Here is a 24,180-nt window from a genome sequence, read left to right on the forward strand (position 1 = left end):
TTTGCCTTCCCCGGGTGGTAACGAATCTCAAAATCGTAATCATTCAATAATTCAATCCACCTACGCTGCCTCATATTCAGTTGTTTCTGATTAAATATGTGTTGAAGACTTTTGTGGTCGGTATATATAATACTTTTGACCCCATATAAGTAGTGCCTCCAAGTCTTTAATGCAAAAACAACCGCGCCTAATTCCAAATCATGCGTCGTATAATTTTGTTCGTGAATCTTCAATTGTCTAGACGCATAAGCAATCACCTTCGTTCGTTGCATTAATACACAACCGAGACCTTGCTTTGATGCGTCACAATAAATCACAAAATCATCATTCCCTTCAGGCAATGACAATATAGGTGCCGTAGTTAGCTTTTTCTTCAATAACTGAAACGCTTTCTCTTGTTCATCATTCCATTCAAATTTCTTCCCTTTATGCGTTAATGCAGTCAAGGGTTTTGCTATTCTGGAAAAGTCTTGGATGAACCTTCTGTAGTAACCAGCTAGTCCTAAAAACTGGCGTATGTGTTTCGGAGTTTTCGGGGTTTCCCACTTTTCAACAGTTTCTATCTTTGCCGGATCCACCTTAATACCTTCTTTGTTCACTATGTGACCGAGGAATTGAACTTCTTCCAACCAAAATGCACACTTTGAAAACTTAGCGTACAATTCTTCCTTCCTCAATACTTCTAACACCTTTCTCAAATGTTCACCGTGTTCTTGGTCATTCTTTGAGTAAATAAGTATGTCATCAATGAAAACAATGACAAACTTGTCAAGGTATGGTCCACACACTCGGTTCATAAGGTCCATGAACACAGCTGGTGCATTAGTTAAACCAAACGGCATGACCATAAACTCGTAATGACCGTAACGTGTTCTGAAAGCAGTCTTTGGAATATCATCTTCTTTCACCCGCATTTGATGATACCCGGAACGTAAGTCAATCTTTGAATAAACAGACGAGCCTTGTAGTTGATCAAATAAGTCGTCGATTCTCGGTAGTGGGTAGCGGTTCTTGATGGTAAGTTTGTTCAACTCTCGGTAGTCGATACACAACCTGAATGTACCATCTTTCTTCTTGACAAACAAAACAGGAGCTCCCCACGGTGATGTGCTTGGTCGAATGAAACCACGCTCTAAAAGTTCTTGTAATTGGCTTTGCAGTTCTTTCATCTCGCTGGGTGTGAGTCTGTAAGGAGCACGAGCTATTGGTGCAGCTCCTGGTACAAGATCTATTTGAAATTCAACGGATCGATGTGGGGGTAATCCCGGTAATTCTTTCGGGAATACATCGGGAAATTCTTTTGCAATGGGAACATCATTGATGCTCTTTTCTTCAGTTTGTACTTTCTCGACGTGTGCTAGAACAGCATAGCAACCTTTTCTTATTAGTTTTTGTGCCTTCAAATTACTAATAAGATGTAGCTTCGTGTTGCCCTTTTCTCCGTACACCATTAAGGGTTTTCCTTTTTCTCGTATAATGCGAATTGCATTTTTGTAACAAACGATCTCCGCTTTCACTTCTTTCAACCAGTCCATACCGATTATCACATCAAAACTCCCTAACTCTACTGGTATCAAATCAATCTTAAATGTTTCGCTAACCAGTTTAATTTCTCGATTCCGACATATATTATCTGCTGAAATTAATTTACCATTTGCTAATTCAAGTAAAAATTTACTATCCAAAGGCGTCAATGGACAACTTAATTTAGCACAAAAATCTCTACTCATATAGCTTCTATCCGCACCCGAATCAAATAAAACGTAAGCAGATTTATTGTCAATAAGAAACGTACCCGTAACAAGCTCCGGGTCTTCCTGTGCCTCTACCGCATTAATATTGAAAACTCTTCCACGGCCTTGTCCATTCGTGTTCTCCTGGTTCGGGCAATTTCTAATAATGTGGCCTGGTTTTCCACATTTATAACAAACTACATTGGCATAACTTGCTCCGACACTACTTGCTCCGCCATTACTCGTTCCGACACCATTTGTTCCTTTCGTTCTATTAACCCCTGGTCCGTAGACCTCACACTTCGCCGCGCTATGACCATTTCTTTTACACTTGTTGCAAAATTTGGTGCAGAACCCCGAGTGATTCTTTTCACACCTTTGGCATAGTTGCTTCTGATTGTTGTTGTTGTTGCGGTTATTATTGTTGTTGGGATGATTGTTGTAGTTGCTGTTGTTGTTGTTGTTGTTGTTGTTGTTGTTGGGCCGTTTGTTGTAGTTGCGATTGATGTTGCGATTGTTGGGATAATTGTTGCGATTATTGTTGTAATTGCTGTTGTTGTTGTATTGGTGATTCTTATCACCGTTTTCCTCCCACTTTCTTTTAACTTGCTTCACATTGGCCTCTTCAGCAGTCTGTTCTTTAATTCTTTCTTCAATCTGGTTCACTAGTTTGTGAGCCATTCTACATGCCTGTTGTATGGAGGCGGGCTCGTGTGAACTTATATCTTCTTGGATTCTTTCCGGTAATCCTTTCACAAACGCGTCGATCTTCTCTTCCTCATCTTCGAATGCTCCCGGACACAATAGGCACAATTCTGTGAATCGTCTTTCGTACGTGGTAATATCAAATCCTTGGGTTCGTAACCCTCTAAGTTCTGTCTTGAGCTTATTGACCTCGGTTCTGGGACGGTACTTCTCGTTCATCAAGTGCTTGAATGCTGACCACGGTAGTGCGTACGCATCATCTTGTCCCACTTGCTCTAGATAGGTATTCCACCATGTTAACGCAGAACCTGTGAAGGTATGCGTAGCGTACTTCACTTTGTCCTCTTCAGTACACTTACTTATGGCAAACACCGATTCAACCTTCTCGGTCCACCGTTTCAATCCGATCGGTCCTTCGGTTCCATCAAATTCCAAAGGTTTGCAGGCAGTGAATTCTTTGTAGGTGCATCCTACACGATTTCCTGTACTGCTAGATCCAAGGTTATTGTTGGTATGTAGCGCAGCCTGTACTGCGGCTATGTTTGAAGCTAGAAAAGTACGGAATTCCTCTTCATTCATATTCACGGTGTGTCGAGTAGTCGGTGCCATTTCCTTCAAAATAGTTAAATGGAACAAGTTAATCATACAGAATATTAAGAGTAGTTAATAGTATTTCGTAGCATAATATGAACTCATTTATAAAAGCTTTTTCTTCATATTAGCGTTTTATAAGTTTAAATTCGGGTAGTACCTACCCGTTAAGTTCATACTTAGTAGCTAATATACAATTCAACTACTACAATTCTATATGAAAAACTGATTATAATAATATTTCGCGTTCAAACTTTTATACAATATTTTACAAACTTACAATACCGCTTATTTTACATAAAGCATGAAATATAGCACACAATAACTTTGATACAAGATAGTTGTGAAGACAATTCTAGCTAGTACACAAGTCGTTCAGCAAAGGCAATAAAGACACGTAATTCATACGTCCAGAAACAAGTCATGCATTCTGGTTTTACTAGGACTACTTCCCATCCTTGGTCTTGTGCAACATAACCATTATGGCCGTTGATAAGACAGCGTGTTGTAACGTCATCAAAGGGACGAGGGTTACGTAATGTCCAACAGTCCCGTAATAATCTAAAAACCTCATTTCTTACCCCAATTACCGACTCCGTCACTTGTGGAAACGTTTTGTTTAATAGTTGTAGCCCGATGTTCTTGTTCTCACTTTGGTGAGAAGCGAACATTACTAATCCGTAAGCATAACATGCTTCTTTATGTTGCATGTTAGCCGCTTTTTCTAAATCACGAAGTCCAATATTCGGATATATTGAGTCAAAATAATTTCTTAACCCGTTGCGTAAAATAGCATTTGGGTTCCCCGCAATATATGCGTCAAAGTAAACACATCGTAACTTATGGGTTTCCCAATGTGATATCCCCCATCTTTCAAACGAAAGTCTCTTATAAACCAAGACATTCTTGGAACGTTCTTCGAATGTCTTACAAACTGATCTCGCCTTAAATAGTTGTGCCGAAGAATTCTGGCCGACTCATGACAAGATTTCATCAATCATGTCTCCGGGTAGGTCTCTTAAAATATTGGGTTGTCTATCCATTTTGTGTTTTTAAACTGTAAAATAGACAAGAGTTAGATTCATAAAAAAAATACTTATTAATACAAGCAATTTTTACATATATCATAAAGCATAAGAACACTATATTCCATATATTACACCACACGAATACAACTATCTTATTCCGACTCGCTCGTTTCTTCTTCTTCGGTTTTGGTTCGTTTTGCCAAGTTTCTAGGGATATATGATGTTCCCCTAATACGAGCCGTCGTTGTCCACATTGGTTTAGAAAAACCTGGTGGTTTAGAGGTTCCCGGGTCATTGTTACAACTTAAGGACTTCGGGGGTTGACGATACATATAAAGTTCATCGGGGTTGGAATTAGATTTCTCTATTTTTATGCCCTTTCCCTTATTATTTTCTTTTGCCTTTTTAAATTCAGTTGGGGTAATTTCTATAACATCATCGGAATTCTCGTCGGAATCCGATTCATCGGAGAATTGGTAATCCTCCCAATATTTTGCTTCCTTGGCGGAAACACCATTGACCATAATTAACTTTGGTCGGTTGGTTGAGGATTTTCTTTTACTTAACCGTTTTATTATTTCCCCCACCGGTTCTATTTCTTCATCCGGTTCCGATTCTTCTTCCGGTTCCGATTCTTCTTCCGGTTCCGACTCTTCTTCCGGTTCCTCTTCGGGAACTTGTGAATCAGTCCACAAATCATTCCAATTTACATTTGACTCTTCATTATTATTAGGTGAGTCAATGGGACTTGTTCTAGAGGTAGACATCTATCACATAATATCAAACACGTTAAGAGATTAATATATCACATAATATTCATATGTTAAAAATATATAGTTTCCAACAAAAATGTTAAGCAATCATTTTTAAAGAAAACACGGTCGAAGTTCAGACTCACTAATGCATCCTAACAAACTCGATAAGACATACTAATGCAAATTTTCTGGTTCTCTAAGACCAACGCTCGGATACCAACTGAAATGTCCCGTTCTTATTGATTAAAAACGTTCCATATTAATTGATTTCGTTGCGAGGTTTTGACCTCTATATGAGACGTTTTTTTTTTCAAAGACTGCATTCATTTTTAAACAAACCATAACCTTTATTTCATCAATAAAGGTTTAAAAAGCTTTACGTAGATTATCAAATAATGATAATCTAAAATATCCTGTTTACACACGACCATTACATAATGGTTTACAATACAAATATGTTACAACAAAATAAGTTTCTTGAATGCAGTTTTTACACAATATCATACAAGCATGGACTCCAAATCTTGTCCTTATTTAAGTATGCGACAGCGGAAGCTCTTAATAATCACCTGAGAATAAACATGCTTAAAACGTCAACAAAAATGTTGGTGAGTTATAGGTTTAACCTATATATATCAAATCGTAACAATAGACCACAAGATTTCATATTTCAATACACATCCCATACATAGAGATAAAAATCATTCATATGATGAACACCTGGTAACCGACATTAACAAGATGCATATATAAGAATATCCCCATCATTCCGGGACACCCTTCGGATATGATATAAATTTCGAAGTACTAAAGCATCCGGTACTTTGGATGGGGTTTGTTAGGCCCAATAGATCTATCTTTAGGATTCGCGTCAATTAGGGTGTCTGTTCCCTAATTCTTAGATTACCAGACTTAATAAAAAGGGGCATATTCGATTTCGATAATTCAACCATAGAATGTAGTTTCACGTACTTGTGTCTATTTTGTAAATCATTTATAAAACCTGCATGTATTCTCATCCCAAAAATATTAGATTTTAAAAGTGGGACTATAACTCACTTTCACAGATTTTTACTTCGTCGGGAAGTAAGACTTGGCCACTGGTTGATTCACGAACCTATAACAATATATACATATATATATATCAAAGTATGTTCAAAATATATTTACAACACTTTTAATATATTTTGATGTTTTAAGTTTATTAAGTCAGCTGTCCTCGTTAGTAACCTACAACTAGTTGTCCACAGTTAGATGTACAGAAATAAATTGATAAATATTATCTTGAATCAATCCACGACCCAGTGTATACGTATCTCAGTATTGATCACAACTCAAACTATATATATTTTGGAATCAACCTCAACCCTGTATAGCTAACTCCAACATTCACATATAGAGTGTCTATGGTTGTTCCGAAATATATATAGATGTGTCGACATGATAGGTCGAAACATTGTATACGTGTCTATGGTATCTCAAGATTACATAATATATAATACAAGTTGATTAAGTTATGGTTGGAATAGATTTGTTACCAATTTTCACGTAGCTAAAATGAGAAAAATTATCCAATCTTGTTTTACCCATAACTTCTTCATTTTAAATCCGTTTTGAGTGAATCAAATTGCTATGGTTTCATATTGAACTCTATTTTATGAATCTAAACAAAAAAAGTATAGGTTTCTAGTCGGAAAAATAAGTTACAAGTCGTTTTTGTAAAGGTAGTCATTTCAGTCGAAAGAACGACGTCTAGATGACCATTTTAGAAAACATACTTCCACTTTGAGTTTAACCATAATTTTTTGGATATAGTTTCATGTTCATAATAAAAATCATTTTCTCAGAATAACAACTTTTAAATCAAAGTTTATCATAGTTTTTAATTAACTAACCCAAAACAGCCCGCGGTGTTACTACGACGGCGTAAATCCGGTTTTACGGTGTTTTTCGTGTTTCCAGGTTTTAAATCATTAAGTTAGCATATCATATAGATATAGAACATGTGTTTAGTTGATTTTAAAAGTCAAGTTAGAAGGATTAACTTTTGTTTGCGAACAAGTTTAGAATTAACTAAACTATGTTCTAGTGATTACAAGTTTAAACCTTCGAATAAGATAGCTTTATATGTATGAATCGAATGATGTTATGAACATCATTACTACCTTAAGTTCCTTGGATGAACCTACTGGAAAAGAGAAAAAATGGATCTAGCTTCAATGGATCCTTGGATGGCTCAAAGTTCTTGAAGCAAAATCATGACACGAAAACAAGTTCAAGTAAGATCATCACTTGAAATAAGATTGTTATAGTTATAGAAATTGAACCAAAGTTTGAATATGATTATTACCTTGTATTAGAATGATAACCTACTGTAAGAAACAAAGATTTCTTGAGGTTGGATGATCACCTTACAAGATTGGAAGTGAGCTAGCAAACTTGAAAGTATTCTTGATTTTATGAAACTAGAACTTTTGGAATTTATGAAGAACACTTAGAACTTGAAGATAGAACTTGAGAGAGTTCAATTAGATGAAGAAAATTGAAGAATGAAAGTGTTTGTAGGTGTTTTTGGTCGTTGGTGTATGGATTAGATATAAAGGATATGTAATTTTGTTTTCATGTAAATAAGTCATGAATGATTACTCATATTTTTGTAATCTTATGAGATATTTCATGCTAGTTGCCAAATGATGGTTCCCACATGTGTTAGGTGACTCACATGGGCTGCTAAGAGCTGATCATTGGAGTGTATATACCAATAGTACATACATCTAAAAGCTGTGTATTGTACGAGTACGAATACGGGTGCATACGAGTAGAATTGTTGATGAAACTGAACGAGAATGTAATTGTAAGCATTTTTGTTAAGTAGAAGTATTTTGATAAGTGTATTGAAGTCTTTAAAAAGTGTATAAATACATATTAAAACACTACATGTATATACATTTTAACTGAGTCGTTAAGTCATCGTTAGTCGTTACATGTAAGTGTTGTTTTGAAACCTTTAGGTTAACGATCTTGTTAAATGTTGTTAACCCAATGTTTATAATATCAAAAGAGATTTTAAATTGTTATATTATCATGATATTATGATATATAATATATCTCATTATGATGTATATACAGTTAAATGTCGTTACAACGATAATCGTTACATATATGTCTCATTTCGAAATCATTAAGTTAGTAGTCTTATTTTTACATATGTATTTCATTGTTAATACACTTAATAATATATTTACTTATCATTTAACATAATTAACCAAGTGTATCAATATCTTAATATGATTCATATGTACCTAGTAAGACGTTGTTATAACGATAATCGTTATATATATCGTTTTCGAGTTTCTTAAATTAATAGTCTCATTTTTATGTATATAACTCATTGTTAAAATACCTAATGAGATACATACTTATAATAAAAACATGTTAACTATATATATAACCATATATATGTCATCGTATAGTTTTTACAAGTTTTAACGTTCGTGAATCACCGGTCAACTTGGGTGGTCAATTGTCTATATGAAACATATTTCAATTAATCAAGTCTTAACAAGTTTGATTGCTTAACATGTTGGAAACATTTAATCATGTAAATATCAATCTCAATTAATATATATAAACATGGAAAAGTTCGGGTCACTACAAAACGTGTGCATGAAAGTTGCTTAGCCTTGACCTAAACAAGTAAGTTGTATCAATTAACCGGTTACGACACAAGGTCGGGCGAAATGTGCTCAATTAGTCCTATGGCTCGTTTCGACTTGATTAGTATAGCATGTGAATCACGTTGTCAAGTTTCATGCAAGAATCAAGTATAAAAGCACGTTAGAACGATCGCATAAGTATTTGGTTAAGTTTGACTAAAAGTCAAACTTTGGTCAAAGTCAACGAAAAAGTCAACACGTTCGGGTCGGGTCTCGGACTATTTTTCTGAGCTAATAAATCATATATAAGCATGTTAGAACAAGTTACATGTTAATCGGAGGTGCGTAGCACAGTTGGAATTAAACGAAAAAGTGCAAAGTTGATCAGCTCCTGAACAAGGCAAATGTCGCGCCGCGACATATGGTGGCCGCGCCGCGACAATGGGCGTGGTCTGGTGCCTGGTCTGTTTCAAATGTTCAAGTCTCGAATCAAATTTCATTCAAACACATTTTATGAAACGAAAACACTTACAACACGTATCTTATATCGTTGGAAAGGTAATTTAACGAGGAATACAACTAAATACCTTTCATAATCCAAAAACATCGTTTACAATAATCAAATTCAAATAGAATGCTCGTTAAAAGTTCATCATTAGAGTTTCAAGTTCGTAAAACGCATTTCATGATTCGGGAACTTACTACACACATATAATATGCTGTTTCGAAGGTAATTGAACATAAATTGCAACTAAACACTTACTAACAACATTAACAAGCATTCAATGCATCAAAAGTTCATTTTAAAAGCTATCAAACCCTAACCAAGAATCACAAAATCAATAATCATGTTAGTGATGTTTTCCAAATCAACCTACACATCAAATTGAAGCTAATGATGCTAGTAACACATTTAATACATGAACTTTAACATTAAAACAACATTTAATCATCCAAAATTCAAAGATTAAGCACACCCATTTCAAGTGTTCATGCTAGTTACTCAAAACAACAAATCGAGCAAACTAAACACATATTCATGTTAGACTTGAGCCATAAACCCTAATTAACACCATTTCAAGTCAAAAACACTAAGAATATGAAATCTAGAGTTTTAGAAAAGTTACCCAAACGAGATGAAATTGGTATCAAATTGTAGAGGATGAAGAGAGGATCACGAATATGTAATTTGTTTTGTAGCAAGCTTCCTAGATTTGAAATGGATGATGAATGAATGATTTGGGTGTTTGAGTTCAAAAATGGAAGTAGAGAAATAGAGAAAGAGATGAGGAGGTAAAAATGGAATGAGTGGTGGAAAGAGTGGGTTGACTAGTTGACATAGTCAACTAGTTTGCCTACTTGGAAACTTCGGTCCCTCAAGTTTCAAAGCGGGTGCGTGAATTAACCAAACGAATATTTTAAAAACGCTAGAGTAACCGGGAGATGTCATAACCAAATAACGGAAATATTTAGAACGTTAGTCAACGAAAGGTACGAATTTAAATAACGAAAGATATTATCTACAAAAAAGACGGGCGTTAAAATAATTTAACGGAAAAATGTGGGATGTTACAAGATGTAGGTTCAATGTTAGACACAAAGTTTACATGCATACAGAAATTGCTGGTTACATGTCTTCTAGTTTTAACACCACTAGCCAGATTACCAATAACTTGCTCAATAGGATGCTCCTTTGTCCATCTAGTGTTATGAACAGGTGAGCTTGTCATGGAACACACAGCTTCTTGATCATCAGCTGGTTCAGAAGTATGAGCAGCAGTTGGAGACAGTTGTTCATTGTGAGTGTAACCAGTACTAGCATGTGATCCTTCAAAACTAGTAGACCTATGCTCAAGTTGTAAGACTTTAGTAGAGCCAGTAGGTCCACTTAGTTTGGACACAGATGGAACAGAGTGTTCCATCTCATCATCAGAGAACCCATCAACATGGATTGGAGAGGGATTTGCTGTTGGTTCTTCTTCATCATCTAGAGCTTGCTGAGTAGGCTCTTCAAACAGTAACACTTCATCTTCTTGACCAGTAGATGAAGTAGGGGCAGTTTCATCAAATGTTACATTAATGGATTCTTTAAAACAACCCCTTCTTTTATTGAAAACCCTATATGCCTTTGACATGTTGAAATATCCAAGGAATATACCTTTATCAGCCTTAGCATCAAACTTGCCTAGCTGATCCCTATTGTTTAGAATGAAACAAGGAGTGCCAAATACATGAAGAAATGAAATTGAGGGTCTTCTGCCTTTGAGAACTTCATAAGCAGTTTTCTGATGTCGTTTCACTATTAAAGATCTATTCTGGGTAAAACAGGCAGTGTTCACAGCTTCTGCCTAGTATGAAATTTTCAGCCCAGACTCAGCTAACATAGAACTTGCCGCTTCAATGAGAGTTCTGTTTCTTCTTTCTACAACACCATTTTGTTGAGGTGTTCTCACAGCAGAAAAGTTCTGTGAAATTCCTATGTCAGCACAAAATTCTTCCAATGTTGCATTTCTGAATTCTGTACCATAATCACTTCTAAGTTGCTTCACCAGTTGCCCATTCAGTAGTTCCATTCTTTTGATAAAATTGATAATTTCATCAGTAGCTTCACTCTTTTGCTTCAGAAAGAATACCCATGTGTATCTGGAATATTCATCAACAATCACCAGTGTCTACTTCTTCTCACTGCAGCTGGATATATTTACAGGACCAAAAAGATCCATATGAAGTAGGTGAAATGATTTCTCAACAGATGAAATCTGCTTTGATTTGAATGAGGCATGGTGATGTTTCCCTTTTTCACAACCAGGACACAATCTATCCTTCATATAAGACATTGTGGGTAGCCCAGACACCAAACTTTTACTAGATAATTTGTGAATATCTTTGAAGTTGAGATGTGAGAGTCTCTTGTGCCATAACCACTTGAGGTTGTCTGCTGCCTTTGAATAAAAATAAGTATCAGTTGTTGTGACGGCTATGTTCATGTCAATTTGATACATGTTCTCATGTCTTTTTGCTGTCAGCAGTGGCTTCCCTGTCTTATCAAAAATAGTGCCAATTTTACTTCTGAATTGGACTATCTTACTTTTGCTTGTCAGTTGACTTATGCTGAGTAAATTATGTTTAAGCCCAACGACATATGCTACATTTGTAAACATAACATTCCCATTTGTTAAAGTACCAAAACCCTTTGTGTAACCCAACGAATTATCTCCATATGATACAACTGGACCATCTTTTTCTTAATAGTCCATTAGCAGGGACTTACATCCAGTCATATGTCTCAAACATCCACTATCGAGATACCAGATTTGCTTGTTTTGAATACCCTGCACAGTAGCTTAAAGATTAGTTCTTTTTGGGAACCCATCCAAGGATGGGATCTTTGATGCTTTCTTCCTTGCTGCTTAGTTGGTTTGAGGGGTAGCAGCATTAGGGTTCATAACAGTGGTACATTGATGGGACAAGTGAGCTTTGCTACCACATTTGTAGTATTTTCTCACTTTTGGTCTCGGTAGCTGGTTAGCAGTAGAAGTACTCGGTGACTGGCTATGCTGCTGGCTTTGGGTAACTGCCAGTAGCAGCTGGTCGAGCTTCACAGTCAGTAAATCAATAATGGATGTTTCAGTACCTGACTCTACTGTTTTAGCTTTTCCCTTATGGGCAGCTTTTGGCTTGTAACCAGTACCATTATTACGAACTGCTACCTTGCCTTTGGATTTTGACTTGCCAGTGCTGGAAGTTACTGGTTTGTCTTTAGCTGCTGATTGACCAATTTGAATTTACTTTAGACATCCCAGCATTTTGATTTGCTGGTTTGTCTTTTATTGCTGGTTGGTCAATATGACTTTCAGCAATAGGCTCAGTAGGTAGACAGATAGAAGTTGTAACTGACTTAAGGTTTCTTTTGTTGTTCTCGGTTATTTCCTTCTTGATTCGTCTTTCTTTGGGAGTCAAGTAGTAAATACTTGAGGGATCAGTAGTTTCATCAATTGAAGTACTGGTTTCCTTAGCTTTTACTTCACTCACCAAGATCTCTTTCATGGACGGTGGTGGGGTCACTGTAGGTCTGAAAAACTTATTTGTTAAGACCTTTTTACACTTAACTATCTTAGAAAAACTATTTGGTAAGACAGCTTCAGGATCAGTTTCAAGAGTGGGGTCCATAAAAGCAACTTCTGCTAGAGCAGCAGTAGCAGCGTAATCACCAGTAAAGAAAGCTTCAACTTGGGCAGGTACCTGCTCATTTACATATTTAGCTGTGCGTTGAGCAGATGTACACCATGAAGCAACAACCTTTTTGAGATCGTTTAGCTGGTTCTTAACATCTGCTGCCTCAACGTGAAGAGACTTTAAAGCAAAATTTTGTTTTTCAAGTTTTGAAATTTCATCCTTTAAGATTTTAATTTCATCAGTTTTGTCATTAAGTTTTTCATTTAAATATTTGTTATCGTTTTTCAAAACTTCTTCACGTTTACTGCCTCTACATAAATCAAATCTTAAGTAGTCAAACATTTCAGCTTTTTCATCATCAGTATAAGTTCGAAAATTATCAACCTTATACAGCATTTCAGATTTCCATTGAGGTGAATCCTTCTTCAGGTCAACTTCCCTCATATCAGCCACAAATGTACTACCATTATCATCCTCATCAGACTCCTCGACCTCCTTGGCCATCAAACACAGCTTTCTACCAGAAGCATAACCAGCACCATCATCATCAGTATCACTGTTAGACGATGAAGAAGAGCTGGTTTCATCCCAATCATGATGCTCAGCAACTAAAACCTTTTCTGGCTTCTTTCCCTACTTATCAGCCTTAGCACTTTCCTTCATCTGAACTTTCATAGCTTTGTACTTGTTCTTATACTTGTCAGCTTTTGAGAAAGAGTTAGCATGTGAGATAGAAGGTTTTCTGGACATGCATTCAGCTGCAAAATGTCCTACCTTCCCACAGTTGTAACACTCAGATTTAGGACTCTTGACTGATTTGCTGCTATACCTAGCACTCGGTTTCTTACTTCCTTTGAATGACTTACTGGTTCTATTACGATTGAACCTTTTGAACTGCCTAGCCAGCAAAGTCATACCTTTAGCAAAACCTTCTACATCATCTTCATCATCACTGCTTTCTTCAGACCCAGTACCACTATCCACCTCATCCTCAGCTGACTCTTCTTCTGCCATCAACTTTTGAACCAGTAAAGCTTTCTGAGCTTTCTTTTTAGCAGCAGCAATAAGAGCAGTGTCATCGGACTTAGAAGATTTTGAAGTGGTGGGGGAAGAATTAAAATTTTCTTTCAGGTTAAGTTCAAACTTTGCTTCTACCTTCTCATGGTTCCACAGTGTACTGTAGAGAGAAGACATGTTGAAGTTCTTTAAGGTCTGACTGGTTCTCAAAGGGTCAGTAACAGGTTTCCATTTAGTAGGCAGTGAGTCAATGAATTTGTTTACTTGTTCAAAATCAGTATATGTGATTTGTAAAGTAATCAGGTCAGCAATCAAGGAGTTAAACCTAATGAAGGTTTGCTTAAGGGTTTCACTCTTGTAGGCAAAGAACATTTCATATTCTCTTTTTAAAGCAATCATCCTATTCTGCCTTACCTCACCCATACCCTCATAGGTGACATCTAGATAGTCCATCATAAGCTTAGCATTCAGCTTTCCCTTAATCAGTTTGAACAATGGGTTAGGTAAAGTTATAGCTAACAAGGTTTTGATCTTAGGGTCAAGTCCAACACGACGTTTATCCTCAGCATCCCATCTAGAAGGGGTGAGAACAACTTTTCTGCCAGGAATGGCAGGAGTGTCAGATGTAGCTGGAACACTATCAAGAGTCTCATTAGGGATAAATGGACCATCTGTGGCAATGCAAGGCATGAGTGGGTCAATAGACTCAAGGTGAAGCATGAATCTTGCCTTCCAAGTTTCATACTCATCTTCATCGAATTTAGGTGGTCTATTGGATGAGCCATTTTCAAGGTAAGTTGTATTTGAATATGCAGCCATGTGAGAATTCAGATCCAAGATATTAAATTATCAAGACTGAAGCTCTGATACCATTTGTTGGTCCCTTGATAAACAACAGGAGTATTGTAGAGGGGGGGTGAATACAATTTCTTTCTGTTAACTTAACAGTTAAACACAATTAGTATTCAAGCATGTAAATTAAATAGAGTCACGTGTAAGTTTTTAACGATTTATTCTTTATTGATTAAATCACAAAGAATTACAACTATCCTTGGTGGAATGATAGTTGGTTGATACAGATTACCTAGATTATAGCTATGAGGATAACTTAAAGCTATTACACGTTTTGGACTCTAAATAATAAAACCTTCACCACTAGTTGTTACAATAGTGGATACATCAATTTATACTAGTCCTATTATTCGTGTAATTGATCCATTGTCCACTAGTACATAGGACGTCTGTACTTGTCGGGACAATTGCATCAGAGAGCGTGCTCTCCTCTTTCCTTTTTGGTAGCTATTTGCAGGAACACCCCAATTCGGTTTGGCACCACTATTTGTTTAAACAAATAGAATGTTGTGTTCCCTAGGCATTGACAAAGTATAACACATGTCTTCACATGCGTTAAACTTCTGCATTCCCACATGGTCTTGTAAGGTCACTTGTCAGCCGCCGACGCGTGTCCTTTTTTGTTCAACTTTGTCTTTGACTTCTGTTGAATAGTACACTTGATGTAGACCACTCAGGAAACCACCATGCTTGTAATGGAGCATGGCTATCTTGTGTTGTATGCTGCTTAACAGGTTTACTGGTTCTTCTCATGCTGAGTCAGTTAATATACTTGAGTTGCTGGGTACTCATCATGTGCTGATTCGAAGAATACTCTCTACCTTGTGCTGGTAGACTAGGCAGCATACGGAAACACTCGACACAGCAATGTTTGTTGTCTATACATAAACAAACTTGTGCTGGCTGCACATAACATTTTAGTGTAAATAAATTTTGTTTTGTCGTAATTAAATCCTTAATTATTTTGGGGACTCAACAATATCGTCCACAGACAGACGGTCAAAGCGAACGAACAATTCAGACATTAGAAGATATGTTGAGAGCGTGTGTCTTAGAATACGGTAGTTCTTGGGATTCACATCTTCCATTGATAGAGTTTGCTTACAACAATTCGTATCATTCGAGTATCGGAATGCCACCGTATGAAATGTTGTATGGTCGCAAGTGCAAAACTCCTACGTGTTGGTTAGAAGCAGGTGAGAAATAATTTGCAGGTCCCAAAATTGTTCAGATAACCGCAGAAAAGGTCAAAATTGCATGTGAGAAGTTAAAAGCAGACAGAGACCGACAAAATATGTATGCTGATCCGCACAGATGTCCAGTAACATTTAATGTAGGTGATCGAGTGTATTTGAAAGTTTCGTCGTGGAAAGGGGTGATCAGGTTTGGTAAACGTGGTAAACTAGCACCGAGGTTTATTGGGCCATTTCTGATCAAAGAAATTCTGAATGATCAAACCGTTGTTTTAGATCTTCCATCAGAGTTAGCAGGAATTCACAACACGTTCAATGTATGTTATTTAAGGAAGTGTAAAGTAGAGGATGAAAGTCAGATTCTTCCATTGAAAGATTTAAAAGTTGACTTAACTAAGAAGTTAGTAGAAGAGCTAATTCATATAGTGGACAAGAAAGTCACCAAGTTAAGAAAGAAACAGATTCCAATAGTGTTAGTGGAATGGCGGCACAGTTTAGGTTCTAACTTGACGTGGAAAATCGAGGAGTTAATGAGGTCGCGCAATCCCCAGTTGTTTGACCTTGACCAGATTCCGAGGACGGAATCTTCTTAAGGAGGGTAGATTTGTAGCATCCTCAACCGGGCCTAGCTGTAAGATTACTAGTTTGCCCTTAAGTTAGTATTGTGTTCTTATATGCTTTTATTTTTTAATTAATATTTACTATTAAATGATGATGTGGTTAGGACCAGTTTGTGATAAGGGTCACAGAACAGGTTTATTTATTTAATTTGGACTTCGTTTGGGTTGCCAAGTGATGTATGAAAGATATCAGATAACTGATAAATACCCGTGTGTTGCACAGTGTGGAAATTAAAACCAAATATGTGACTAGTGCTGCCCATTTTTCTCCATTCTTCCAGAAAATTCCCAAAATACCTCGTTCTTCATCTTCTCCACCTACACCAAACCCTAATTCTTAATCCTTGTTCTAGAGCTCAAATTGTTCATATCTTTGTGTTCTCTGTGATTTACTGATTCTATCAAGGTAAGAATCAAAACATTTCATGCTCTAATCTTTGAGAAAATTGGGTTTTTGTGTAAAGTTTTATAAAGTGTGTAATTTGGATCAAAGTGGTTAGATTTGATGTTGTTTGAGTCTAAATTTTGTGGGTTTATGTTTCTACATGTTAGTGTATTTGATTTGGCCAGTTATGAGGTCGTAATCGAGCTCTAGATGAAGAATTAGATGAATTTGGGTGTAACCCGTCACTTTGTCTTCAGCTTCTACAGATAAACACAGTCGGTCGAGTGTCTCTTGACACTCGACCGAGTGTGTATGACCCACGGCCGAGTATTTTTGTGAAAGACCATCAATCGAGTGACTAGACACTCGGGCGAGTGAGTGTAGATAGTCGGCCGACTGTCTCTGACAGTCGACCGAGTGTCTCTTGACACTCGACCGACCGACCAGACCATCGACCGAGTGTGTATGACCCACGGCCGAGTGTTTCTGTGAAAGACCATCGACTAGACAATCGGCCGAGTGAGTGTAGACAGTCGGCCGACTGTCTCTGACAGTCGACCGAGTGTCTTTGGCAGTGAAATATTTTACTAAGTGTTGATTTTTAGCCGTTATGCTGCCCGTTTGTATTTTGATGATCAGGATGTAAATTTTGAAAATGCATAAGTGTTATAAAAAAAATTTAGCGGACGGTTTTTGATACAAAAATTTCTGTACTGTGTTATTTGGTGTTAACAGACAGTAACTAACTTGATTTGCCTTATGTTCAGGTGATAAGGATAAAGAAGTCGCTCAATAGTAGATTATCTGAGCTGGTTGCTGGTAATTGGTGAGTGGGACTAACTGGAGGATATAGTATAGAGTAGCATGTTATATTATGATTGCCATGCTTGTTAGATATACTTACTGTTGTGGTTAGTTAGTACACTGTGATGACTGCATGTTAGCGGATGCTTGTCTGTTAGAGCCCAGTGCGTCCCTATTGTGTGGTAGCCTCGGTAGGAGAGATCAACCTGCGGGTTGGGTTCCTCATGTAGTAGCCTAGACAATCGAGGTGTATATATATGTGAATGACGTGTTCGTCACGTGTGGATTATATATATACACACGGTGGTGGAGGAACTTCTGGTAAGCCCCAGTCCGATCAGCAGGTGGTTAATGGTTTGGCCGAGCCGCCAGAGTCTCTGTAGATGGCACTTGGGTGATGTTTGTGTGTTAGCCTCTGTGACATGATTGGTATGACGGTTCCTGTATACTATTGCCTGTAGTTAGTCGTACTCACTTAGCTTCGTGCTAATTCCCCTCCATCTCCTCCCTGCAGGTTGTTAGCTTTTGTGAATGATGCATTTTGGGGAGAAGACGGACATGGTGATGTTATGTTTGACTATGAAGAATCTCTGATGTGTCTTTTCCTTTAAAACTGATTTTGGTTGTAATATCACGTGACACTAGAATTATTGTCTAATGTTAGCCGTCAAATGGTTTGGATATGTAATTAAATATGTTTATGTTATTGTAATGGTTAATTAATACTAATTCTTCCGCCACGTTAAAAAAAAAAAAATTGGCAGTGTCACAATAATACTTAACCTATATCTAATTATTTCTTTCCTTCTTCTTCAATTTCAAAATCAACCAGGGAATTTATCAATCAAAACACTTAATTACCAAACAATTTAGGTTCATTAATTGAAACAGAATCAACCAGTAATGGTTGTTTGAATTAATCATAACATAAAAAAAAATAAAGAAACAGCTGTAAAAATACGCGTATGAACTCAAAATTGATTCTCGAATTTAAGAACGTTTTAGCTCACGATTACAACATGAAACAAGTTGTAAATGATTCCTAGAAACTTTCTGGATTATCAATTTAACTTGAAACATCAAAATGATTACGAATTTTGCTATGATCATAACGTTTGACTTTTTGAAATAAAAGTTTGACTCGAAAATTGTAACTCGATAGGAAAAATTGGAAATTAAAACTCTCCAGATAGTTTAAATGAAGGATTTCTAACAAAACTGTATTTATGGATTTTGAAATGGGATTCGAATTCGAAGTTTGGCTAAAAAAATTGAAGAACATAGCAGTCAACTATTATTATCAAAATTGCAGTTTAATTTCTATGTTTAATTTCGAATTGTGTTAGCAGATAGTTATATAGAGGGCAAGTGATGTTATTACAATCATAATGAATCGATTAACATTTGTTTTGTAGCTTGATTGGCTCCACAGAATATATTCGTTCAGGAAAAATAAAATAAAAACAGATTACCAATTCAACTTGATTTGTACGATCGATTTTGATGTTTTACAATTTAGGAGACAGAAAACAAAATTAGATATAGTTCAATTATGATGTAAAACTGATTCTAAATATATATATATATATATATATATATATATATATATATATATATATATATATATATATCTGATTTTATATATAATTTGTATTAATAAATAAATAAGTATATTAATAATAATATTAATACTAATAATAATTATATAAATAATAATAATAATAATAAAATTAATAATAATGATAATGATAATAATATTAATAAATCTAATAATAATAATAAATATAATAATAATAATAATAAATAATAATTATACTAATAATCATAAAAATGGTAATTTTAATGAGTTTAATAATCATAGTGAAAATGATAATAATAATAATATTATTAATAATGCTAATAATAACACTACTTATAATAATATTAATATTATTAATGATAATAATAATATTAATAATAATATAATAACTTATACATATCAAATTTCATATATATGTATATTTTATATTAGAAATAATAATATTAATAATACAAATATTAATATTAACATTAATAATAATAATAATGATCATAATATTAATATCATTTATACTTTAACTTGTAATTCCATATAATATATTAACCTTACATTTCATTAATTATGTAATACTTATTTTATATAATAACATATTTGAATACTTAACATTTATATATATTACAATATACATATAATAATAATTATGTATAGAAGTCATCTATATATGGATTCATTTTAATAACAGTTTAATTACTTTGTATATTACTTTATATTTTCAATTCAAATGAATAAATTGTATTAGTTCAAATTTATATATACACTTATATTTACATTATATATATATATATATATATATATATATATATATATATATATATATATATATATATATATATATACACACACACACACATTATTATTTACACACAACTGTTCGTGAATCATCGGGAATAGTCAAAGGTTAACTGAATATATGAAACAGTTCAAAATTTTTGAGACTCAACCTAACACACTTTTCTTATTGTGTCAAAATATTAAATCGTATCGAGAGTTTGATTTAAAATTAGTCAAAAAAATTTGGGTCGTCACATCAACCTCTTCGTGCATGCCTACTTCATCTAGAGGAGACCGGTCAATATATTTCCCTGGGTAAAATTTATCCTTAAGCCTAAGTTCTAGGCCCGCTCTAAAATGTTCTTTCATCAAGATTTGTTGCAAACAGGGGTCTGTCAAAAGCCTATGGATGTCTTCTGGGATCATTGGCACTTCTTCTTCTTCTTCTTCTTCTTCTTCTTCTACTTCTACTTCTTGTTGAGCTGCAGCTCGCTTCCCTATTCCCTTAATTCTAATGCTCTTTTGTCGCTTTGCCCCACTTCCGGAGGTACCATGTGATCTCGGGGTTTCGCTAGTCTACAAAACAAGACAAATAAGAGAAACATTGTGGAGAGGTATATGTTAGCATATAAACAATTTGCCTTTTAACTTCAACCATCATCACCAAGTTGATTCTAATAATTCTCAACAAGTTTTATCATGCAACTCATGTCAACATTTAGCATACATGACTAAAACAAGTGCAATTAATCATTGTAAAGCATGAAATCAAACAAGGATAAACCTCATGGCACAATCTCAAATTCATTAGAAAGTTGTAAAATTTTAGCTCATGCAATGAAATATCGAATCATATGAAATATCACAAGCTAAACATGCATTATCTTCAATCATTAGGTTTCATTTAGTCAAACATGGTCAACATGAACCAATTGCAAAAAGTCAATCCCTAGTCAAAGTCTAATTCGATCAAATTTTGGCTAAGACAAAGAGCATTCATCAAATTATAGCAACTCTTCATGTCTTACATAAATAAGCTGCAAACAAATACATCATCACTAATCACATGCTCAGATTGGTCAAACCAAGTCAAACTTCAAACTTATGAACCCTAATTTACGAATTCAAATCATACAAGCATGAAAGATGGATTCAAAGCAAGATAATCATGGAAACCTACCAATTAAACATTAACAACATCAATTAACACTCCAATTTGGCTCGAAATCAAAAACCCCCAAATTGGATGAACCCTAGAATTTCAAAATTGAAATCGATGTAACTAATCATGCAAATCATGTTAATAAACATCAATGTAGTCTAGATTCATCAACAATTTGACCATTAACATCATTAATCAAGCACAATCTACAAATTAAGCATAAAGAGAAAAATAGCAAAAATCACAAGAATCATGATAAAGAATGAATTTAAATGATGGATTCTTACATTTCCCATGTTAATTGTCTAATATTTGTAAGAAATTAGATGAAATTTGAAGTTTAGTGTTGATTGGGGTCGATTAGGGTTGAGAGAACACCGCACTTAGAGAGAAAATTGAGTTGGGGGTGAAAAAGTAAGGTTTTGGTCAGGCAGAATCCTTAAGTAACCAAGTACAGGAGCGCCGCTTTTGGAACAAAAGCGCCGTTCCTGGTGAATGAAAAGCGTCGCTCTTGAAATTAAAAGCGTCGCTCTTAGGCGAATAAAAGTGCCGCTTCTGAAAACAAAAGCGCCGTTCTTGGCTACTGCCCATTTCTGGTCCCAAAACACATGTTAAAGCGCCGCTTATAGAACAGGAGCGCCGCTCTTGATGAGCAAAAGCGTCGCTTCTGTAACAAAAGCATCGCTTTTGTATTTGAATGCGGTTTTTCCAATTTAAAGTCCATTTTGACCCATTCACAAACTATTTTTGGTGTTTTCCAGTTTACCCATATGCATGAGATGCAAAAACATGTAAATGCAACTAAGAAAAGGAATATCATACAATTCTAAATGAAATGAAACTAAAAGAAACTATGTACATAATTGCGAAAAGTTTTTAACGAGTCTATCACCCGACTCCCATCCCTTTGAGAATTTAACTAATACCGGGGTGGTAAACTTCCCTCCCTTTGAGCTAAGGGAAACATTTTCCTTACCACCATCACTTAACGTTGACATTAACCAATCATTCGTTACTTTGGTTTCATTGATTAAATCTTTGAGTTTGACTTTTTCACGTTTTGACAAGTTTGAAACTAGTCGATTTCTCAAATGTTCATCCTTTTTGGATGAAGCCCGATGCACCCGCCCAAATAATTTTCTCATGGACTTGTCAACAATGTCGTTTTGACTTTTGGGTTTACTTTGAGTTCCCTTGGTTAATCCCCCGCCACCTTTAGTTGGTGAACCAACTTGCCTTGTGCTTGTGATGCATTGCACACTAGCAACAACTTGTGGTGTGGTCAATGATATTGATGGTTCTTTAACACATTTGGTTCGTATGCTCAATCATTTCCCTTTTATCCCTAAGAGTTAATTTACCGGTTCTAAAGTCAAAGAAAGAACCCGCGGTTGCCAAGAATGGCCTTCCCAAAACGAGGGGTACAACCGGGTCTTCCTTTATATCGACAATGACAAAATCAATTGGAAATTCCATGTCCCCCACCTTAACAATTAAGTCTTCAGTAATCCCCACACTAGAGCTAATTGATTGATCAATTAATTTAACTCCCATTGTAGTGGGCGAAAGGTCACCTAAGCCTAACCTTTTGAAAACGGAGTAGGGCATGAAGTTGATACTTGCCCCCAAGTCGGCTAAAGATGTGAGCATCTCTGACCCATTCACATTACATGGGATAAGGAAAGTCCAGGATCACCCATTTTTGTTGGTAGGTTACATTTCTTTAAAATCCCATCACACTCCTTTTTCAAGAAAGCGGTGAATGCTAGTTCAACATCTCCCTTTTTGGCCATAAGTGTCTTCAAAAATTTCCCATAATTGGGCATATTCTCAAGCACCTCCGCCACGGGGAGTTTAACATAAATGTTTTCATTATCGGTTAGAGTTGACTTATAATCCACATCCTTTAGATGTGTAGGAGGTAATGGTTGAGGATGTGAGATCGGTGTCTCATTTTTCTCCTTAGTTGATGTAGTACGAACCTCGACCTCATTCTTTTGCTCCTTTGCATTCAATAAAGTTTTGACCTTTAGCTCTTTCTCAACCTTTCCCAATTTAATTCGCTCAAAATCACCCTTTAATTCCTTGCATGTCGACTCAGTAGCCTTCATGGACATTACACTTTTAGCTTGATAGGGAATGAACATTGCATCTTCCGAATCCTCCGAAAACTTGAATACCCCATAATCTATTGTATCGATTTCCAACGCTTCATCGAAATCAAACTTGTCCCTTTCAATATCGAACTTGAAAACTTGAGGATATTTGGGTTGATCCTCTTCGGATGAATCTATCGAGTTCACCTGAGCATAAGTATTGTTGGGATTTGATGAACTCGCTTGGTTGTGGTTTAGATTAGTAGTGTTGCTCTCGATAGGAATAACTCTCGTGTTATTATTATGGTTTTGGTTTTGTTGGTTGTGTTGGTTGTGTTGGTTGTTTCGATTGTTGTTGTTGATGTAGTTGTTATTTGGGTTAACTTGAGTGTTTGAAGGTAAAGTTCCTTGTGCTCTTTCGGCAACTTGATTTGAAAGTCTCCCAACGGTTCTCTCAAGGTTTTGGAATAAGGCTTGTTGGTTTCGTATTTGTTGCTTCAAAAGTTCATTTTCTTTTGTTAGGAAAGCTTCGGTTGATTCTACCTTCTTGATATAGTTTTGCATGCTTTTTTCTAGACTTTTCAAAGGTTGGGATTGTTGAATGTTTTGTTAAGGTTGTTGATTGTAACCTTGGTTGTTTTGATAATTTGAATTGGCTTGGTTGTTGTAAGGTTGATTGTTGTAAGGTTGTTGGTTTTGGTATTGAAAGTTGTTGTTTCGATTTTGGCTATAATTGTTGTTATAACCTTGGTTTCGGTTTTGGTTTGTGAATCTGGGTTGTGTATTGGTTTGGTTGTTGAATGACACTTGTTTTTTATTAGGATTGTAGTAGCTTTGGTTTGATGTTCCTCCCCATTGATAGTTTTGAGTACTCAAATAGTTTACATGATCATCTGAATTCATGGGAATGTCATCTAGATCAACATGATTACATTGAGTAATTTGAGGACAATTCTTAGTGAGATGTGGACCCTCGCATCGTTGACAACCTACTTGCATTGCGACTATCGTTTGTTGAAGCTTTTTCAACTCTTTCTCATACATTTGAAATTGATTG

This window comes from Rutidosis leptorrhynchoides, chromosome 6 (genome assembly GCF_046630445.1).
Source record: "Rutidosis leptorrhynchoides isolate AG116_Rl617_1_P2 chromosome 6, CSIRO_AGI_Rlap_v1, whole genome shotgun sequence".
Lineage (NCBI taxonomy): Eukaryota > Viridiplantae > Streptophyta > Magnoliopsida > Asterales > Asteraceae > Rutidosis > Rutidosis leptorrhynchoides.